The sequence below is a fragment of the Triticum aestivum genome, chromosome 7B (assembly GCF_018294505.1).
Source record: "Triticum aestivum cultivar Chinese Spring chromosome 7B, IWGSC CS RefSeq v2.1, whole genome shotgun sequence".
In the NCBI taxonomy this organism is placed as follows: domain Eukaryota; kingdom Viridiplantae; phylum Streptophyta; class Magnoliopsida; order Poales; family Poaceae; genus Triticum; species Triticum aestivum.
Genome location: NC_057813.1, coordinates 475233919 through 475257627, shown reverse-complemented (window position 1 = coordinate 475257627; position 23709 = coordinate 475233919).

Below are 23709 nucleotides of genomic sequence, written 5' to 3'. Positions count from 1 at the left end.
AGATCTGAATTAGGAGGTATACCCAACTGTTTTGGGTGTCCTATGAAGATGCAATTTATCCGCTTTGGGTTCTAGCTTATCAACCTGAAACTTTTTCACATAAGCGTCGCAGCCCCAAACCTTTAAGAAATGACAGCTTAGGTTTCTCTAAACCATAGTTCACACGGTGTCATCTCAACGGAATTACGTGGTGCCCTATTTAAAGTGAATGTGGTTGTCTCTAATGCCTAACCCTTAAACGATAGTGGTAATTCGATATGAGACATCATGGTACGCATCCATATCCAATAGGGTGCAACTATGATGTTCGGACACACCATCAAACTATGGTGTTCCAGGCGGTATTAATTGTGAAACAATTTCCACAATGTCTTAATTGCGTGCCAAAGCTCGTAACTCAGATACTCATCTCTATGATCATATCATAGACATTTTATCCTCTTGTCACGACGATCTTCAACTTCACTCTGAAATTACTTGAACCATTCAATAATTCAGACTTGTGTTTCATCAAGTAAATATACTGAACATCTACTCGAATCATCTGTGAAGTAAGAACATAACGATATTCACTGCATGCCTCAGCACTCATTGGACTGCACACATCAAAAATGTGTTACTTCCAACAAGTTGCTATCTTGTTCCATCTTACTGAAAACGAGGCTTTTCAGTCATCTTGCCCATGTGGTATGATTTGCATATCTCAAGTGATTCAAAATCAAGTGAGTCCAAACGATCCATCTGCATGGAGTTTCTTCATGCGTATACACCAATAGACATGGTTCGCATGTCTCAAACTTTTCAAAAACGAGTGAGTCCAAAGATCCATCAATATGGAGCTTCTTCATGCGTTTTATACCAATATGACTTACATGGCAGTGCCACAAGTAAGTGGTACTATCATTACTATCTTATATCTTTTGGCATGAAAATGTGTATCACTACGATCGAGATTCAATAAACCATTCCTTTAGGTGCAAGACCATTGAAGGTATTATTCAAATAAATAGAGTAACCATTATTCTCCTTAAATGAATAACCGTATTGTGATAGACATAATCCAATCATGTCTATGCTCAACGCAAACACCAAATGACAATCATTCAGGTTTAATACTAATCTTGATGGTAAAGGGAGCGTGCGATGTTTGATCATATCAATCTTGGAAACACTTCCAACACATATCGTCAGCTCACCTTTAGCTAGTCTCCGTTTATTCCGTAGCTCTTTTATTTCGAGTTACTAACACTTAGCAACCGAACCGGTATCTAATACCCTGGTGCTACTAGGAGTACTAGTAAAGTACACATTAACATAATGTATATCCAATATACTTCTATCGACCTTGCCAGCCTTCTCATCTACCAAGTATCTAGGGTAATCCTGCTCCAGTGGTTGTTCCCCTTATTACAGAAGCACTTAGTCTCGGGTTTGGGTTCAACCTTGGGTTTCTTCACTAGAGCAGCAACTGATTTGCCGTTTCATGAAGTATCCCTTCTTGCCCTTGCCCTTCTTGAAACTAGTGGTTTCACCAACCATCAACAATTGATGCTCCTTCTTGATTTCTACTTTCGCGGTGTCAAACATCGCGAATACCTCAAGGATCATCATATCTATCCCTGATATGTTATAGTTCATCACGAAGCTCTAGCAGCTTGGTGGCAATGACTTTGGAGAAACATCACTATCTCATCTGGAAGATCAACTCCCACTCGATTCAAGTGATTGTTGCACTCAGACAATCTGAGCACAAGCTCAACGATTGAGCTTTTCCTCCCTTAGTTTGCAGGCTAAGAAAATTGTCGGAGGTCTTATACCTCTTGACGTGGGCACGAGCCTGAAATCCCAATTTCAGCCCTCGAAACATCTCATATGTTCCGCGATGTTTCGAAAACATCTTTGGTGCCTCAACTCTAAACCGTTTAACTGAACTATCACGTAGTTATCAAAACGTGTATGTCCGATGTTCGCAACATCCACAAACGACGTTTGGGGTTCAGCACACTGAGCGGTGCATTAAGGACATAAGCTTTCTACTGTCCGCATAATCGCTACTGTCAACTTTCAACTATATTTTCTCTAGGAACATATCTAAACAGTGGAACTAAAGCGCGAGCTTACGACATAATTTGCAAAGATCTTTTGACTATGTTCAGGATAATTAAGTTCATCTTATGAACTCCCACTCAGATAGACATCCCTCTAGTCATCTAAGTGATTACATGATCCGAGTCAACTAGGCCGTGTCCGATCATCACGTGAGACGGACTAGTCATCATCGGTGAACATCTTCATGTTGATCGTATCTACTATACGACTCATGCTCGACCTTTCGGTCTCTGTGTTCCGAGGCCATGTCTGTACATGCTAGGCTCGTCAAGTTAACCCTAAGTGTTTTGCATGTGTAAAACTGTCTTACACCCGTTGTATGTGAACGTAAGGATCTATCACACCCGATCATCACGTGGTGCTTCGAAACGACGAACTTTAGCAACGGTGCACAGTTAGGGGAGAACACTTCTTGAAATTGTTGTAAGGGATCATCTTATTTACTACCGTCGTTCTAAGTAAACAAGATGCATAAACATGATAAACATCACATGCAATCAAATAGTGACATGATATGGCCAATATCATATTGCTCCTTTTGATCTCCATCTTCGGGGCTCCATGATCATCATCATCACCGGCATGACACCATGATCTCCATCATCGTGTCTCCATGAAGTTGTCTCGCCAACTTATTACTTCTACTACTATGGCTACCGGTTAGCAATAAAGTAAAGTAATTACATGGCGTTGTTCAATGACACGCAGGTCATACAATAAATAACAACTCCTATGGCTCCTGCCGGTTGTCATACTCATCGACATGCAAGTCGTGATTCCTATTACAAGAACATGATCAATCTCATACATCACATATCAATCATCACATTCTTCTTGGACATATCACATCACATAGCATACCCTGCAAAAACAAGTTAGACGTCCTCTAATTGTTGTTTGCATGTTTTACGTGGCTGCTATGGGTTTCTAGCAAGAACGTTTCTTACCTACGCAAAAACCACAACGTGATATGTCAATTGCTATTTACCCTTCATAAGGACCCTTTTCATCGAATCCGTTCCGACTAAAGTGGGAGAGACTGGCACCCGCTAGCCACCTTATGCACCAAGTGCATGTCAATCGGTGGAACCTGTCTCACGTAAGAGTACGTGTAAGGTCGGTCCGGGCCGCTTCATCCCACAATACCGTCGAAACAAGATTGGACTAGTAACGGTAAGCATATTGAACAAAATCAACGCCCACAACTACTTTGTGTTCTACTCGTGCAAAGAATCTACGCAATAGACCTAGCTCATGATGCCACTGTTGGGGAACGTAGCAGAAATTCAAAATTTTCCTACGTGTCACCAAGATCTATCTATGGAGAAACCAGCAACGAGGGGAAGGAGAGTGCATCTACATACCCTTGTAGATCGCTAAGCGGAAGCGTTCAAGAGAACGGGGTTGAAGGAGTCGTACTCGTCGTGATCCAAATCACCGGAGATCCTAGTGCCGAACGGACGGCACCTCCGCGTTCAACACACGTACAGCCCGGTGACGTCTCCCATGCCTTGATCCAGCAAGGAGAGAGGGAGAGGTTGAGGAAGACTCCATCCAGCAGCAGCACAACGGCGTGGTGGTGGTGGAGGAGCGTGGCAATCCTGCAGGGCTTCGCCAAGCACCGCGGGAGAGGAGGAGTACTTGGGAGAGGGGGAGGGCTGCGCTAGAACTTGTGGTGCGGCTGCCCTCCCACCCCACACATATATATAGGGGCAAGGGAGAGGGGGGCCGGCCCCTCAGATCCAATCTGAGGAGGGGGCGGCGGCCAAGGGGGGGAGGAGTGCCTCCCAAGTCAAGTGGAGGCCCTCCCCCCTTAGGGTTTTCCCTCTCCCATGCGCATGGGCCTTGGGGGGGGGCTGGTTCCCCTGGCCCATTAAGGCTAGGGCGCCCCCCTACAGCCCATGCTACTGTATTGGACGTGGTGGAACAATTTCCGGACCTCCGGACCCCTCCGGAATCCTCCGGAACCTTCTGGAAGCTTCCCGGTACAATATCGAAAAAACCCGAACTTTTTCTGGAACCCGAACAACAACTTTCCATATATAAATCTTTACCTCCAGACCATTCCGGAACTCCTCGTGACGTCCCTGATCTCATCCGGGACTCCAAACAACATTCGATAACCACATACAAACTTCCTTTATAACCCTAGCGTCATCGAACCTTAAGTGTGTAGACCCTACGGGTTCGGGAGACATGTAGACATGACCGAGACGTTCTCCGGTCAATAACTAACAGCGGGATCTGGATACCCATGTTGGCTCCCACATGTTCCACGATGATCTCATCGGATGAACCACGATGTCAAGGACTCATTTAATCCCGTATACAATTCCCTTTGTCTAACGGTATTGTACTTGCCCGAGATTCGATCGTCGGTATACCGATACCTTGTTCAATCTCGTTACCGGCAAGTCTCTTTACTCGTTCCGTAACACATCATCCCGTGATCAACCCCTTGGTCACATTGTGCACATTATGATGATGTCCTACCGAGTGGGCCCAGAGATACCTCTCCGTTTACACGGAGTGACAAATCCCAGTCTCGATTCGTGCCAACCCAACAGATACTTTCGGAGATACCTGTAGTGCACCTTTATAGCCACCCAGTTACGTTGTGACGTTTGGTACACCCAAAGCATTCCTACAGTATCCGGGAGTTGCACAATCTCATGGTCTAAGGAAAAGATACTTGACATTAGAAAAGCTTTAGCATACGAACTACACGATCTCTGTGCCAGGCTTAGGATTGGGTCTTGTCCATCACATCATTCTCCTAATGATGTGATCCCGTTATCAACGACATCCAATGTCCATGGTCAGGAAACCGTAACCATCTATTGATCAACGAGCTAGTCTACTAGAGGCTTACTAGGGACATGGTGTTGTCTATGTATCCACACATGTATCTGAGTTTCCTATCAATACAATTATAGCATGGATAATAAACGATTATCATGAACAAGGAAATATATAATAATAACTAATTTATTATTGCCTCTAGGGCATATTTCCAACAATAAGACGGGGTGCGGCTATAGTGAACGCATGCCAGGTGGCGGCACCGTAGCCACGCCCGCCCCAACCAAGCCACCGTCATCAGGGGCAAGGCTATAGTAATGAGCAGCCGATAGGGCCCACAAGCGGTGGGCCCAGCCTGTCGGCCTAGAGCCCGGCAACCGGCAGGACCCACCAGTCGGCGGGCCCCAGTGGCCGACGGAGAAGACGGTGCCATAGACACTGACGGCCTGGGTCCACACCCGGCCGGATTACCATTGTACCCCTGGGGGGTAGGCCTATATAAACCCCCAGGGCACCCATGCAAAGGGTTGATCTCTTGGAGTTTCACACACACATATAGAGAGAAGAGGAGAGCTAGACCTGCCCTTCTTCTTCCTCTGGCCGAACAGCTCAAGGAGCAACTTGTAGCCACTTGCTGATTTAGTGATCATGTAGAGACCCGTAGAGCAGGACTAGGGGTGTTATCTCCTAGGAGAGCCCTGAACCTGGGTAAGATTCGACGGCGTGCATGTCTTCGCCTCATCCTGTTTCCAGACACCGGCGATGTCTTACTAGCTTCCGCAATGATTAGCCATCCTTTGGCATATGTCGCACCTACCACCCGACATTTGCCGCCCACCGTGGGGCTAGGTGCACCGTCGTCCGGAGACCTGCTCTAGACGGGAACCCTGTTCCTTCCCAGCGAGCATAGCCAGCCCGACACGTCCGATGGTGCCTGCATAGACGCGCTGCATGGCGTCGAAGCCGTGTGCGCGGTGAGCTGCCTCGCTAATCTCCTCGGCGAGATCCGCCTCTCCGACAAGCCCGCACCAGATGCGGGCTCAGCCAGCTCCGAGAGCTGCCTCATCGACCTCCTTGGCAAGCTCGACATCACCAACAAGCCCGCCTTCGACTTGGAGTCGATCGACTCCACCGACCCGATGCTTTTCGATTTTGACACAACATCTCTCGACGCCTTACCCACCAACGTGGTAGTCATCGACGACCCACTACCTTGTCCCGACAGTAGCGGCAGCACCGTCACCGAGGTGCTCGTCATCAGCCACGGCGCAGCATCCGGCGCGGACGCCCCCGACGTGCTGCAGGCGACGATACGTGACCTGTCTGGACCCATTGCAAGCGATGCCGATGCCGACACATTGGAGGCCCACCACCTTGCGCTCGTCGAGAGCAGCAAGAAGCTAGCCTCCATGAGACGCCTCATTGTGGCCTATCAGCGCGAGGTTGATCGTGCCGCCTGCGGCACGCCGGCTACTGGCGGGCCTAGCCGCCTGGACACTGTCAAACAGCGTGGTGCCGCTATCGCCAGCATGCTGGGGGGCTGACCGCCCAGTCTACGGCACACCCATCGAGAACCTGCGTGCTGCCCAGCCGGCAGCAGACAAGCTAGAGAACCTGGACGGAGACGAACGACGCTACATGACAGAGCACGTCCAACAACTCATCGACGCGGCTGTCGAGCGGCATGAAGCCGGCACCCGCGTGGAGAATCCTCCGCTCCGCTAAGAGCATGGCGCGACCTCCCGGACGCCGACTGCAGGCAGTGCCCGCGAGCACTACAAAAAAATACACTTCCGTGATGATACGTGTTTGTCACAGTAGGTCGCGTTTTTTGTCATGCATGTACATCCATGACGATTTTATGACAGAATCAAGATAGTCATACATATGCTGTCGTAGAAGTGTTCCATGATATTACCAAAATTATCATCACGAAAGTGTCCACTTCCATGACGATAAATCGCGCGTCACAGAAGTGCTTTCGTCAAGGGTGATTGACACGTGACATCCACCGTAACGGAACACCGTTAAGCTATTGGGTCCGGTTTTGGATCCGATAACATGTTAACAGCCGGGACCAATGGGAAATTTCCATGTATAAAATTCTGATTGGCTGGAGGGAACACCTATCAGCTTGTCAGTGTGCCAGATGTCGCCCGTACATTGGAGGAGACATGCCTATGATACGTCGACAAGTGGCGGGGCCCAACAAAGGCTCATATAGGTTAAAAAGGCCGGCGAGTCAAAGGTCTGTAGTACTTACTCAGGTACTAGTGGGCCAGCCCAATAATGGCCTGTTTAATAAAGGCCCATTTAAGGCCCGAAGCCAGATCTGGCCCGTAAATTGTTCGCCGAATATTTAGGCCCAATTACAGCCCAGTGACTTTTGGCCTGTTAGAGGCCCGATGTAGACATGGGCCCATTTCAGCCCGGTGTGACTTTCGGCCTGGGAATGGCCCGTGCTGCCAATGGGCCATATATGGTCCGACGGGACATCGGGCCCACTAACGGCCCATGATAAAGGTGGCAACAGTTAAGCCCAACGTGACTTTGGGCCTGTTAAAGGTCTATCGTATAATTCGGCCCGTTGATGCCTGTACTAAGCTTTTGGCCTCTTAAAGGCCCATGATATCAGTGGCCCAACTAAGGCCCGAGATATGCTTCGTCCTGATAACGGCCCATTATATAACTGGGCCCAAAAAGGCCCGGTCTACATTTCAGCTTGCTGAAGGCCCATCGACGACTAGTGAAAATTGTGGCCCAACATGCATTTCGGCCTGCTAAAGGCCCATCATTTCATCTGGGCCGTAACAGGCCAGTAGAATATCTAGCCTGTTAATGGCCCAACGCTACCTGGGCCAAACTAAGCGCTGGGTCCACAAAAGGCCCAACTAAAATATAGGCCAGCGTAAGTTGTGGGCCTGGCGCAAAGTGTGAAGGCTCCAATCATTCGAGCCCAAGAAAGATGCATACCGGCCCAATTGTGGCCCGCTAAAAACTAGGCCCGTTAGAGGCGAATGTTTCAGCTCGGTCGACTACATTAGTTTTTTTTCAGATAGGAATGATACCAGTAACTAGTAGGAATTAAGAACAAACCTACTATATACAATAAATAAATTATGGCATAGTAACTAAGAATAAATCTACACCATACAATAAAGGATTTATGGTATATTACATCCACTGGACATCGAAGTTCACCACGAGTGATCATAAAGCGCAACGAAGAAGCAGATTACAAAAAGTGGGCACAATTGCAGCGTAACAAAATAATATTGAACCGAGACCACTTCCAAGACAGTTCAAGAAAGGTTAGCCTTGCGCGGGAACTGTTGCGCAAGCTGCTAAGAAAGGCTATGAGACCGACCTAGCATGTCGGTCATAGCTTCCAGGTGTAGCTGTTTAGCGATGAGGTTCTCATTGGTGTTCTCCGCAATCTTTCTTAGAGGTAGGACTTCAAGTCGAAGTTGAGTTGCAGAATGCCTTTCTGTTAGAACTTGGGACTGAAGAAGTCGAACTAATTCAGACAACGAATTCTGTGAGCTTGTCTGACTGCTAGTCTCAAGTAACTTGAACATTGCATCAAGACAAGACTTTGGGGTTGTCTCGCTATCTTCAAGATGTTTTACCTTCTTTGCTGCAATATATGTTGGGTTTGTCTCACAACCTTCAGCAGACTTGTGCATGCCATCAGGCATATCACCCTGAAACAAAGTAGAGAGATGACAGGTTTTGCATGTGTATAAACAAAGATGATAAATGTGCTGTCAGTTCCATCCAATTTCAAATTAGGAAATAAAGAGTAAGTTCAAAATATCAATAGCATAATTTGGCATTGTTCATAATGCGGGGAGCTTCACCACACTACTGGATTACCATGTCAACATAACAAGCATAGATGAAGGGCAAAGAAAATCATTGTGTCTATGTTGGTTAATGTGCATGGCATGTTGTTCATATCATCAGCCACATCAGTAAGATAAAACAGGAGATAACAAAGTGCAAACGTGGGCTGCTTCACCACACACTGGATTATAGATCCACAAAAACAAGCGTACATATAGGGAGTATTGAGTAATGTGCATGGTATGAATAAGGAATTTGGTTTTACAAGTAAAACTTAGAACTTACGGTTCGTGCGAACATGCATTTTGATAGAAACAACAAACTAAACAGCAGTAAACGATAGGGAGTATGAGCAAATTAAACAGCAGTTGAGGATAAAGGTTTTAGAAGGACTGGCTTACATTAACAGTTAACATCGGCTTTATAATGCCCTTCTCCATGTCAAGGGAAGGATAACTCAAGAATTTCAGCACAGAATCTTCTTCATAAGCATTGCCTGTACTCTACATTTTGTAGAGAGTAATTATAGATATGATAATACTGGAAGGGATAGAGGATAATGAAGATAAGATGCAGATTGATGCTACATAATCAACTACCAATCCTTGGAAGTACAAGCATTAGAGGACAAAATGTACTGACAAGAGCAATGGGCTACACTTCTGCAGTGGCATTGTCTGTGTATTCTACTTTTTGGTAAGATTAAATATAGATCTGATCTTTTTTAGTAAATGGTGGGCGAGGGAGATAAGATGCAGAATGCTACACAATGAACCAATCCCTCTTCCCATAATACAAGAGTGTTTTGAACACTGGTGTACTGTACAAAACGTTCTTATATTATGGGATGGAGGGAGTAGCTGTTAATGTAAGTACAATGATAGACAATGTTCAATCCTTATAAGAGGACTACAGAGCTAAACCTCTTCAAAAGCATTGGGTTGATTCTAAATTTATGTAAGAGTCCATACGGATATTATAATGTCCACCAAATGGACGATAACGAGGCTAACATGTGAGTGATGCTACATAATCAAACACCTATGAAAGTAAGTATGGTCATACAGGGCAAGAGGTACTCATAAGAGCAATGCAGTGTGCAATATAGTTGCGAGATTCTGTGGTCCCTTGAGAATGAATGTTCTTCTGCTAACAGTTTTCGTACAAGTGAGACGTTAAGGCAAATGCAGAAATGTAGTTCAAATTGTGATGTGATATCATAGGCAGTACCTTACGCTGCAGCCGAGACCAATGTGTAACAATATTATTCCAGTCACCGTCAGATAAATGTAGCACCGGAGACTTTACAGAAATTTCGTTTAGAGGCTTGCCATTTAAGTGTGCTTGCCTCGGGTAGGAACGATACTTCATCAACGAGTGCTTGAAAAGCACAACCAACCCTTGCTCGTCTTCACAATCCAGTTTGGTCCTCGCCTATTTAAAATAATGAAATCTTGTGTCTTTTTTCAGTAGAAACATATGCAGTAATGACCATGAATAACTTTAGTACATTACTTACGCGTAAGTTGCGGAGGAAGACTGGAAATTGTTCTGTGTCGGCGGTATAATCTTTCCATGAAGGAAAAATGTGCACAAAGTTCCTGACAATAATATAAGCTTCGTCTTCTAAACTGGGAAGAAATGGAACAGGGGTCTTATTTGCTGCAATTGGGGCCCTCTCTGGTTCGAACAGGGATTTGGCAACTAGATTTGGTGTACTCTTTGCTGGAATGGGTGTTTTGCGTCGTAGAGCTAGTGTTATGTCAACTGGCATCATCATACTGTTTGCTGCAGTTGGGGTCTACTGAGTTGGGGCATCAGAAATGACCAGTGTAGTAGGGCTAGAGTCTGTTAGAGTTGGGGTGTTTTGTGGGTCAGGTGGTATTGCAACTACACCTAATGGGCTATTTGATTTATCAGGTGCCACTGCCTTTTCCAAATACTTTGCTTGTGCTCCTCCGCGATCAGCAATCGCCCTCTTCCTTTTGAACGTCTGATACACAAGAACAACATTTGAATGGATAAATATGGTATGATGACAGATGGAATATGTACTGAAAATGGATAGGCAGGGCGTATTCACATACATGATGTGTAAACTAAGCTAATGGCAGTTCAACAAAGTAGAAGCAATACAAAGCATCAGTTGCAAGATATGTGCGACCAATATAACCTTGGAAAGCTAGAGCAAGCACCTTGATGGGTGAATAAGATAGGGCATCTGCCTCTGACTCCTCCACTAGGGAGCTACATTGACTTAGGTCTCCCTCTAGCTCAGAATCACTGTTAGGATCATATTCTGAGCATGAATTTGTAGGTGGAGAGCGTTTGCATTCATTGCATCCAGACTTGATATCAGTCCCTTAATGCCAAGTTTGACAGCCATGGCATTGTTCTGCTTTATCGTTTTCATGTGTGCAAGCTCATATCATTATGATGTTGTTCATAATCTGAGATTCATGAAAACATAAAAAGTAGTCAGATTATCTATGGAATGCATTGCGGATTCAACTCGAAGAGTATCTCCCTATAAACCCCTGCATATGCAAAGTTCACCCCCAACCGTGCTGTCCAGACCACACACAGAAATACAAACCCCTTATGTCTCTATAACAGGCAGACGCACATTTCAAAACTGAAGTAGGAACATTAGAATCATATGAAATTCATATTTTTGAACAAATAAACTAAGGAATTATGAGTGGCATAATGTTTGGCTTCAAGGGTGGAGTGTTGGTAGTACGACACAAAGCAAGTAGGCAGATTGTATTCCATGTAAAAGATTGAAGCCTATGTAAAAGCTGGAAATGGCACTTTCTTTCTATACAATGCAGTGTTCGTTGCCCACACATGATGGAAGAGATCACATAGAGAAATACTATTCACTCATGTCTACGGTTCCAATATTTTGAAACAGGGTGGTCCACCCTAAAAGAATATTGACAAAAAATATGACAAGGGAAGCATAGATGTAGTGAATCAATCATTTACTTGTGAGCTTACTAGGACAAGTGTGCAGAATTGTAACTGCAGTAAGAGACCGTCCAAAATCTGAATCAAGATGTTTGTCTAGCACTTATTGTTTGCAACTAGTCGACGTGAATAATTGGATATTATATCGAATGAGTAAGAAAGACAAGTAAAATTGTCAACAAACCTGGCTTGGTAATCTGGGTCAATGTCACTACGACCAACAATCCAAAATGACTAGTGTCTATTCCTAGGGCCAGAATTTTGAAAACCATGTGAACTATACAGGCACTAAAGATTACTGAAATACATCTGAACCATTAAGTGTAGGTAGCACTCAACACATAACAAACCCTAATCACAGTCCTGCCTAATGAGTAATGAATCAATTAGAAAATGGGTGATGAGGAGTCGCTGCTGAGTGTTGAGGGCGTATCTCACAATAAATTGGGTTGGCTTAGTGGGTGCTGCACGCCTGAGCCCTGAACGGACTGGGAAGGTAGGCACGGTGGCGCGCCCGGGCGGTGGTGACGCTGTTGGGCGAGCGGCTCCTGACCTCCTATTACTTTGGTGTCTCCTCCTATAGTCATGCCGTCCGGGGATGGCAAGTCGCCGGCGAGGCAGGCGGCTGGGGGCGAGTAGAGATCGGAAGCGCGCAGCAGAACAGAGGGGAATTGGGGCTTGGGACGACCCAAAATCCCAGGGTGGGTCGGCCCACCGTGGGCACCCTATAGAGATACACACCCGAGCGGCGAACATGCATTTTCAAAACTAATTTAGGAACATTTAGCTGACCAATTAAACAATTCTATTTTAATAATATCAGATTCGTATTTGAACAACTAAGCTTGTTTAGCTTGATGGGTGGAGCAGTGCTATTATGACACGAAGCACGTATTCTGATTGTATAGTGATCATAAAAGGGGGAAACTCTAAGCATGTTTTTTTAGCAAAAAAGGTTTCCCCTCCGATTTCCTTTAAAGAAACCACCACGGAACCAACACGATCAATTAAACCCTAAGCATGATCAATTAAATCATATTATGACTGTGCCATGGCAGATTTGAAGCTGCAAACCAGAGAAATGATATTTAGCCACCATTGTTTGCTTCGAACTAAGAACTAAATTCTAAGAGCTGAAAAGAAAGTAGAGTAACCAAGTTACGATCTATTTTCTGGTTGAGATCAAAAAGTTGAGGAGATATGAAGTACTACCTCTCTTGCGGTGCCGTGTAGGCATCGGGGGTGCGATGACTGTCGGTGGCGTTGAAGTAGATCTGCGATGGTAGATGGGTGCATTGGGGGATAAGTCCCGTTGCGGTGGAAGAGAAGGCCGTGTGAGCGGCCCCAGCAAAGAGGACGACGGCGCCGATGAAGCGAGAGGACACGATGCAAGGCTCTTGGTCCGTCGCCGTGGATGAGAAACGTCCATCTCTAGCAGTGGACGATGCGGTCTTGGTAGGCGCTCCGGCATGGTGGAGGACGGTGGCGATGGATGGGGTGGAGGACAACGGCGATGGATGGGGTGGCGGACGGAAGAGGCTGGTGTGGGGATGGTGTTCTAGCGCGGACCATGTATGAATGGAAAAATGGAGGGAGAGGTATGGGAAACCATGTTTTTGGGACGCGCCTGTCTGAAATATAGGAAAGTTACGAACTTAGCCCCCATTTAAAATTTGGACGCCTCATCGGTTGGGGATAGGACGGTAATCTCGCATCTCGCCAATATTTGCCCAGAGTGATTTCGGGCGAGGAGAGGGTGGTTGGCACCCATGGTTGGCGCCCATGGTGTATGAACGAGGCTGACAGGTAGGGCGGTTGTGTCACGCCTGAGTGAAGTTACAAACCTGCCCCTATTGAAAATATTTGCCTACATCAATTTCGGCCGAGTCGAGTTTGTTTTACCACCCACCGTGTATGAATGGGGAAATGGAGGGAGAATCAGAGGTCTTTCGGACAAGCTCGAATCAAATGTGTTTTGCCGCCCATGTTTGCCGCCCACCGTGTCGGAGTGGGCTCAGAGGCAGTCGTGTCACATCTAATTGAAGTTACTAACCTACCCCTATTTAGAGCAGTGGAAATCTGGCCGATGGATATTCCGTGTAATGGGTAGACAGTAATTTCCATCTCCCAAACACTTGGCTTCGGGCAGCCGACGTGGGAGTGGACATTTTGCCGCTTCTTTCGAATTTTGGGATAATAAGCATCCACGTTTACCCTGGCAACTAAATTCGAGTCCATTTTGTATTCCTATACGAATCTTTATAAATCATTCTATGTGTTTTTATATATCTTCAAAAGCATGACAAAGATGTATTCCACTGTCATATATGAATATATTTACAAATGCCAATACTCAAATTCAGAAGCTAGATTCCAGTTTAAGGTGAATTCGAATATTTGGAACACTTCATGTCCAACTCAAATGTCACACACAGCATAATGTGTACTCCATTTAGATATGTAAACAAGCGATGTATCAAGATTCAAATACCGAGTCAATCAACCAAGAATGTACACAACTAACAAACATATAAACACTTATAGAGTATATGGATCAATAATATCAACTAACATACATAAGCCAGGCCGTTGTACTTTTTTTTGCTACAACAACATCCTTTTTTTTAGCCAAGCTACTACAACATCTTGGCCCTTTCTGATGCGTGCCACTTATGGTCCATCTATATTACTATTATTGTTGAATGCGCATTCAGCCCGATTGGCATATTTGTAGGTCTGGCACAGCAATCAAAATGACATGTCTCCAAGTCTTATCAATTAATATAGACTTGTGCTCAAATAAAATTACAAACCAAAAAACAAAAAACAATTATTACATGATCTCTAAAACAAATGGTTTGATTGATTACATGAACAAACAACACAAAGGTTACTAAACAATGGAAAGAACATTTCACCTATGATTTACCAAGTGGGAATTTAATTTTCTTTTTTCCTTCAGGACCTTAACAATGCGGTCAGTCTCAGCTTGCTTCGTTTTGAAATCCACCAAATATTTAATGGTTGTCTTGAGTACTGCTTGTGATTGTGTTGTTTGCTTCCTCAATATGTCAACTTCATCTCTAAGTGCAGAAGCAAAATCTCTTTCTACCACTAGTTTAGCCTCCAGAGCACCAGCAGTTGGCAATTCATAATGCACGATTGTGCCAGTGCCACTATTGTGGGATGATACAACATCCATGGGGACCTCGCTCTTTGATCTTGGGCTAACCTGTTTTGCCATTAAAGTTTAGATTCGATTCAAAAAAGTTGAAGTTAGCAAAACATCTCAACTGGGAGTTATAACAACAAACCAATTAAACAAACAAGGAATTAAAGAGTTTAAATTGGATGCTGAAAAGTAGTTATTAACATCATTGTAACCCATTGTTGCAGCAGCAAAGCAGTTAAACAAAAAACTAGCCATTTAAGTTCAGGCAAACAGGTAATCTTATCAGTAAGTATCAAACACATAGATAGGTGCAGTCTATAATAGGATTAACAGGCTGTAACATTATGTAATCAGTAGCAAACTAAATTAAGCCAAGCAACGTAATTGAACAATTTTGCAATAAGTGGCTAACTAAAATTCCGAGAAGCAGGTAACTGAACTTACGCTAGCTCTTTGTAGAGGCACATTGCAACTTCTTTTTCGCTTACAAGGTTGTACGAAGGAGTCCATGGCATCAATTGCTTGGATACGCAGTCCCAATACTTATTTCTTCCCACACTACATTGGTAAGTCGAATGGTTAATCTGGTAAGATGGTGCGTCCTTGATATGTTATATGAGGACGTGTAGTCAGACTAGTTGTAGCCACACACATCACACTGTCTTTTACTGTATATTTCATGTGGTTACTTTTGGCATACCGAGATCTAAGCAATCTACAATAGGATGAAAAGACTAACATCCTTCACATTATTGGCGAACTCAGTTCATAAAAACAAGCAATTCAACCATTTTGTGGGTAAATAAAGAGCGCCACTGGAATATTTTTCACTACCCCAATCATACACGCAAAAAGGGGCGACGCCACCATAGGGGCTGGTATGGGCGGCCGCCTCGGGTGGCTGGAAAGTGTGCACCTAGTTTGAGTCGTCCAGGTTGGCCCAGGCTAGTTTTGTTCGTCCCAACGCACGATCAGCCAATGTAAAAAATGAAGAAAAATGTTTCAATTTGGATGGGCCAATAACATAAGTGCAAGGTAGGCCCTATAGCAGGCTCGCGGCCCAAACGAGCGCCTCCCATATCGATCGATAGCAGGAAAAATCCCAATTCATTCGCTCCAGCCTCCAGTCTGGTTCGCTCCTAACTTAGCTGCCGCTGGACAGACCGACATAGCACTTCCTTGCGCCCTCGTTGGAGGGTGGTCGCCGGGCTTCAAGCAAACAGAATGACAAGAAGATGAAGACCCAACCCTGGGTGTAGCCTGTGTGGGAGGCAGCGACGGCAGCACGGGCATGGCATCGAGCTTGTGCAAACAGACAGTCGCAGCTTGCAAGAGTAGCACGCGCAACGAGCAGGTACATCACATCCCTGATTATATCTAATTCAACTGTTCAATTTCTGGCCAATAGTTAAACCTGACGATGTTGTAAAACCGCCTGTATGTAGAGAATCTATGAGAAAATGAAACCAATTTCTGCTTATTTTATAACTCCCCCAATCAATACTGAACCGACTGAATCTGATGTATCTAATCAAGTTTCCGATGCAAACATAGAAGCTCATGTTGTTCTTGAGCCTGAAGTGTCTAATGAACATACTGCTAATGAAGGATTTGATGCAAACATTTTACATGCTCCTGGTGATGAACATTAGTGAGGGATGTCGTGGTGGGCGCACGGCAGATGCCATGGGATGGCTAAAGAGAGGAGGAGGCTCGAGGGCACTGGTGGGCTCCAGAGCCGGGGTTGGCATGAGCGAGCGCGGGACGCAAGACATACGCAGGTCCGGGGCTCTCCGGAGAGATAACACCCCTAGTCCTGCCGAGTGTAGTTGATACGCGATAGTACAAGGTTGCTCCTGGAGCTGTATGGAGGAGGAAGGAAGGCTGGCCAGAGCTTAGGCTGCTCCTTCTCCTTGGGTGGATTCTACCGGTGGGTGGCTAGTTTCTCTATCCTGGCTTTCTTACTCATCTGCTTGCTTGCTTGCTTGTATATGCGAGGGCTCCTGGGGTGTTTTATAGGCCAACCCCCCAGGGGTACAATGGTAATGTTACAAGTTGGTGGGTCCGGTTCGTCGGTGTCTGAGGACCCGGGCTGGGACCCGCTAGGGGCTTGTGGTTCGCAGGGTCCCCGTAGGTGCGGGCCCCGCATGCCTAGGGGGCCGTGCGACATCTTGTCCATCGTCAGGGCGTGGCCGAGTCGAGTCGTGTATAGTGGTGCTCCATCAGGTCGCTGCTTGCTGTCATCAGCAGTGACGACGGGGACAATGTAGCCACGCCGGCCCTGGTCAGCGGGTAGGTGAGGGGCAATGTTGCCACGCTCCGGCTGACCAGGAGCATGGGCAGGGCACTGTTGCCCCGGTCATCAGGGGCTGGAGACTCGTCCCGTGGTACGGCCTGGATGGGATGGGAGCTGATCCGTGGCTGGGTTGCGGAGCATGCCACAGGTGGAGCTGGCTTGTTGGGGAAGCCTTGGTTGTACCGGGTTCGGCTGTCTTGTACTTGTTGTCGAGGCCGAGTCGAGGTGCTTGGCCGGGTCGGAGAGTTTGGCCGGGTTGCGGGGCCTGGCCGGGTCAAGCGACCCGGCCGAGCGCGTGCCGGCTTGAGGGGCGATGCCGGCCCCGTTGTTTTTTGAAAAGGATCCGGGTTCTGTTGCCTGCCCGGGGTTCATCCCCCCGACAAGGGACTTACGCTAGCTTGTTGTACAGGCTCACTGCAGCTCTGCTTGCGCTTGGGATGTTCCATGTATGAGTCCATGTTACCACTTGCTTGGATGTGCAGGCCTTGTGCTCCTTGCATCCCCCTCTACATTTTTGACACGGGGAATGGTTGATCAAATAAGAGGAATCAACTTTGCTGTTGTACCGGAGGACAGATACTTACAAGGTTATACAGGTGTGCAGGATGTGTACCAGATCCCGTAGCGCCGTCATGCTTCGCTAAAAAATGGTTTTGCTTGTTTCAGATGATATCTACAGAAGAAATAAGAGTTAAAGTCAGAGTTGCATAGGCGTGTAAGCTAAGGGAGCAATGAAAGGATATCCAAACATCATCGGAACAGTGCACAAGGGAGTGATGTGTGGATACCTAGTTCAGGCCGGCATTTGGGCATGCTCGCCTAGCTAGAGTGCGGGTCACTTCAGAGCCGTTGAGGGTGATGCGCTGGCGTTGGCTAGCCGCACACGGATGCAGATCTTGAGTGGCAGCAAAGCGCTACGATGCGGTGGACGAGACCGTTGGTGAAGCCCCAACGGCCTCGGGGGCGGAGGTGCAATGATGTGCTCGGTGAAATAGCCCCGGTGAGGTGTGAGACAGCGTCGGTGAAGCATACCTGATGCGGTGGAAGTCGGTGTCTGTGAGGCACGTCAGTTATGGCGGCCGACGTTGTTGGTGGACCACCCAGTGCAGTGGACGAGGGCGTAGATGAGGTAGCTCCGGTGCGGTGGTGAAGCACGACCGTCGTCTTTGTCGTAGTCGTCCGACACAGAGGTGGGGAAAGAGACGAGACGAGGGGCGATTTGAACTTTGCTTGGGTTGGCGGAGAATTTGGGATTTGAGCAATCTGGGCGCGGAAGGTGGCGGTGGAGAAGGGAGATTTTGCAGCGCTAGAATTGGGGCCGCTAGATATTTCAATCCGAAACGTGGAAGCGCGAACTTATTTTGTCGTTGGGGGGGAGGGAGGGAGGGGGGTGGGTGGCTGGGTGCTAAGCGTCCGTCCGACACACGCGACCACCACGACACAACCCTGGTCTGCCTGGTGCGCCTACATTTGAGAATGCAAACGAATCTTCTTTCATTTGCAAATGAATCTGTATGTATTACCATGCCCGTGTTTTCCTTGCAAATAATTAGTCATTCGAAACGAGATAATATAAATGAATCAATGAGGAGTTATTTGAAAAAAAATCGAAACATTATCCATGGTATCCACGCTAACGTGGATTAGAGTGTGTGTCACACAATTAGTTATTTGAATTAGAGTGTGTGTCACATAGCGATCTTCAATTATAATGTGGATTTCACATTTCACTGTATCCATGCTACTTTTTTAATACAAATTCATATGTATATGATGAACACCATGGTAGTGAGAAAACTTTTGATGGATTCAAACATATGACCTACAAAATAGCACAACAAATCGAGTCAATGTCAACTTTTTGAAACCTAGTATGGCACGAATTCGGAATAATTACCCATATGCATGGTCCTCAGTTCAAATCTTAATATGTACACCGAATTGAAACATCGATATTAAGTCTCGTACTATCTACATTCAAATGTTGTTTTTAGCACCCCCCTTGGCACACATGCTACATACTTCCTGTATCGGTCAATCTTCCTCTCCTAACCACCTTAGGAAGCTATCAGTTTCCAACACACATTCATTCTTTCTCTCCATGTTTCGATCTCTACACTACAAAAAAATACACTTCCGTGATGATATGTGTTTGTTACAGTAGGTCGCGTTTTCTGTCATGCATGTACATCCGTGACGATTTTATGACAGAATCAAGATAGTCATACCTGTGCTGTCGTAGAAGTGTTCCATGACATTACCAAAATTATCATCACGGAAGTGTCCACTTCCATGACAATAGATCACGCGTCATAGAAGTGCTTTCGTCAAGGGTGACCGACACGTGGCTTCCACCGTAACAGGCCGCCGTTAACCATCGTTAATCTATCGTGTCCTTTTTTGGATCCGATGACCTGCTAACAGCCACGACCAATGCCGATTTTCCACGTGTAAAATTCCCATTGGCTGACGGATCCACGCGTCAGCTCCGCGTTGGCACAGGGTTCACTCATCCAACGGTCGAGATGGGCCTATGATATGTTGACATGTGGACCGGCCCAAAAGTGGCCCACAAAGTTTAACTGGGCTGGCCCAACCGAAGGCCCATAAGATTTAGCAGACCATAATGGGTCGGCCTAGCTAAAGGCCCACAAAATTTAGCGGACCACAATGGGCCGGCCGAGCTAAAGGCCCACACAATTTTGCAGACCATAATGGGCCGGCCCAGCTAAAGGCCCACAAGATTTTGCGGACCACAATGGACCGGCCCAGCTAAAGGCCCACAAGATTCTGCAGACCATAATGGGCCGGCCCAGCTAAAGGCCCAACATTCTCTGTCAAATCGGCCCGTCAACGGCCTATCCTAAACTTGTCATCAACGCGGCCCATGGTCACTTCTGGCCCGTTAACAGTCCGCTAAGTAATTGGGCCGAATTACGGCCCGGTGTATTTCTGGCCTGGTAAAGGTCCTGCTTCATTTGGGCCCATTTACAGGCCATCAAAACTTTCGGCCCATAAACGACCGTGAAGGATTTGGGTCATTTTCGGCCATGTCTGACATTCGGCCTGTTAGAGGCCCACTATAGATTTGGGCCACTTTCGACCTATTGTCATTTTCGGCCTATTAACGCCGGACGAAAACCATGGGCCATATGTGGCCCAATGTCATATCGGGCCCATTAACGGCCCATATAAAAATGACGATAATCTAGCCCGACCGAAGTTTCGGCCTGTTAAAGGCCCGTGTATTAGGTCGGCGTATTTACGGCCCGTCCGAATTTTGGCCTGTCAAAGATCCGCATCGTAAATGGGCTACCATTTCGGCCTCCTAAGACCAGTGGGTTATTTGGCACAATCAAGGCCTAATCTCACTTTCGGTCTATTAAAGGCCCATGTTTTTTATTGGCTCGAGATATTTACACCTGTAAACGACCTATTTTTACTAAGGGCCCAAATTATGTTTAGGCCTGTTAAAGGCCCACTATGGGCACAGGCCTACCAGAAAAATATGAAAGCTTATGCTGATTTAGGCCCAGATATTTTTAGTGGGCTACATGCCAATTTCGGCCTATAATCGTTTTTAGCCCAATTGGAATGGGCCTGACGAATGTTGGCATGTTGGGCTCCTACGAAGCTTTCAGCCGAATACATTACTAAGATAAACCTACACTATACAAAAATAGGGCCGTAATTACTGCAGCCTGTGGCAGCATCATAAATATTGTATCACAACAAAATAAATTCCAACCATACAACAAAAGGCCTGTTGGCATAAAGTTTATAATCCTTCCAGATAAAAGCACCATCAGATGTATAGAAGCACAGATCATTTGACCTGAGTGCTAATGTTTCAGGCTGTAGAATCTGATGGAGCAGCACGATCTCCACCTTTTTCTGCCATTGCTCTTGAACAACGAAGCGAATGTCTGATAGTCTGGTTTCAAAACCATTCATATCTTGACGACATTTCTCAACCACTATTCTTGTTTCTGAAATAACATCCATTAGGGATTGGACTTGCGTCTGGAGCACAGATATATCACTTTGTTTAGCAGGAAGATTTTGTTAAGTAGGCAATTTGGACGAGGTTACCTTGACAACCAACCCAGAATTACGCAGGAAGGTGCTTTTTGCACTGTTAGTGGACAGATACTGACGCACTGCAGCAAGAGGTGACATTGTGCCTGTGGTAGCCTCGTCACCTTCAGGTGGTTGTGGCAGTTCAATCATTTGTTCCATAGCTTCCTGAAAGTTTGAACTTGTAGATTAGTGTACCAGATAAGTTACTAATGAGACAAAAACAAACAAAGTAGGTTAAACGTTTATACATAACTTATTTTGGTGAACTACTGTAATACATTAGCATGTATTGTAGTGCCAACTACATAATAAAATCACTTTCAGAACATATGTCCATGTAGCATGCCTACTGTATTGTCTATTTCCTCACATTCGTTGACATCCAAGGATAAAGAGACATGGTTTAAAGTAGGATGAACATAGTATGACATCATTCATATCATGGGCAAACAGATATAAAACAAACAAGCTTTTTTATCATTGTGTGCGCACGTGAACATAACAACTAGATTACAGATCAAGGCCAAAAGAATATCCTTCATCTCTTTTAAACCATGTAAGGTGAAATGATACGTTAAGACAACTGTGTATAAAAGTGAATAGAGTAACTGACATTGGCTGCAAACCAAGTAGTTAAATGAACACATCATAGTACCAATCAGTTCAAGGCAGGAGGAGTAAGGACTTACAACAGCGGTTTGAACTGGTGTGCTCATGCCCTTCATCTTGCTGGTGTGGCAATCCTTGAAGATTTGCACTGCATTCGGTTCAGGTTCTTTTTGGTCCGCACGAGCTTTCCTCTGTATTTGGAACAAGTCAATATAGATACGATAATATGGCACAAAAAAGAAGGAAGTAGCAGCTATTTACAAGAGCCTCGCAGTGTGCAATATAGGTACGAGATCCTGTTGTGTGTTGGAATTTCACTTTAGAACAGTTGGTTTTGTTCTTCAAATAGTTAGCCTAGAAGAAGATACACTTGTGAGGCACATACATAAATACAAGTTCAATATGTGGTCTGATCAAATACATATAGCCTACCTGATACTTTGGATCAGACCAGTGTTTAACGAGGGATGTCCAGTCTTCATCTGTAATATATTCCACTGGAGATGTTTGGGCAATTTCATTGTTAGCCTTGACTTCAAAGTGAGATTTTCTAAGGTGGTACCGATACTGTTGCAGAGCAGTCTGAAAAACATGAGTTCATGCTTGTTTAGTTACATCATCTTTCGGATCCAACTTGAACCTCATCTGTTGAAAAAAGAATGTGAGTCTTATTAGGAGGAAGCTAGAAAGTATGGGACAGAGCAAGACAATATTACTAATTGCGACGAATAACATTACTTACGGATAAATGGTCAAGGAAGGTGCTAAACTGGGTATTGTCTTTCTCATTCCTGTACTGGATCCACGTTGGGAGGATACGTGCATGACACCTAATGGCAACGGCTGCCTCTGATACTAACTTGGCTAACTCTATAGCATCACGTGGCCTTTTTAAACCCGCCTCAAAATGGATCTCCATTCTTCCTCCTTTAGATTTTTTTAATCTGTCAAGCATTATCCCTGATGTCTGTTTCCGCTTGCGCCGTGGTGCTAGTTCAACAACGAATATGGAAAGTGTTAGTGTACATCAAACTATGAGAGTACATATAAAGGAGCATGCAACTGCAACTTGACTCGGTCAGGTACCGTCTTGGTGTTGATGCTCATGAGGTTCATCTGATCTTGCCAAGTCCTGTTGTGTCAGCAGTGCTTCGGAAGTAGTTTTAGGTGTGAAGGCAGCTTGGGAACTTGCCAGTTCCGGAGCAAACGAACGAGTAACTGGTTGAGATGCTGGTATAGTTGAAGCGGATGCTGCAGCTGGTGGAGCAGGTGATACTGTGTTTGTAGATTTAGCCGGTGGACTTGGACCTTCTACTGCACTATAAGTACTAGCAGAATCTCGATGACAGATCCTTTTTCGTTTCACCCGACGAGTAACAGCACTCCCTACTATATTATTTTCCTTGCTCTTTTTTGACTTTGCCATGTAAAGCTGTACCCACAACACAAAAGAATAAAATCACTCTTCAGAACTCATTGATGCATGATATAGACAAGCAATACTTTGATGTAAGACAACCGTATGAGGATGGAATATGTAAGAAAAACAGGACGACATGACATATTCACAGCTACGATGTGCAAACTAAGCAGAAGGATTTTCAAGAAAATAGAAGTAATGCAAGCTAGACACCATATGAAAGATGCAACCAATATTACTTTGCCAAGTTAAAAGTGTCTTGTCATAAGTGGCAATTCGAAAAATTAGAAGCAGTACAACGTAGAAATCAATGCAAGATGCAACCACTATCAAACTACCATGTTAAAAGTGTCCAATCATGAGTGACTGATGCGGGATACACAACAATAGTACTTTGATGTA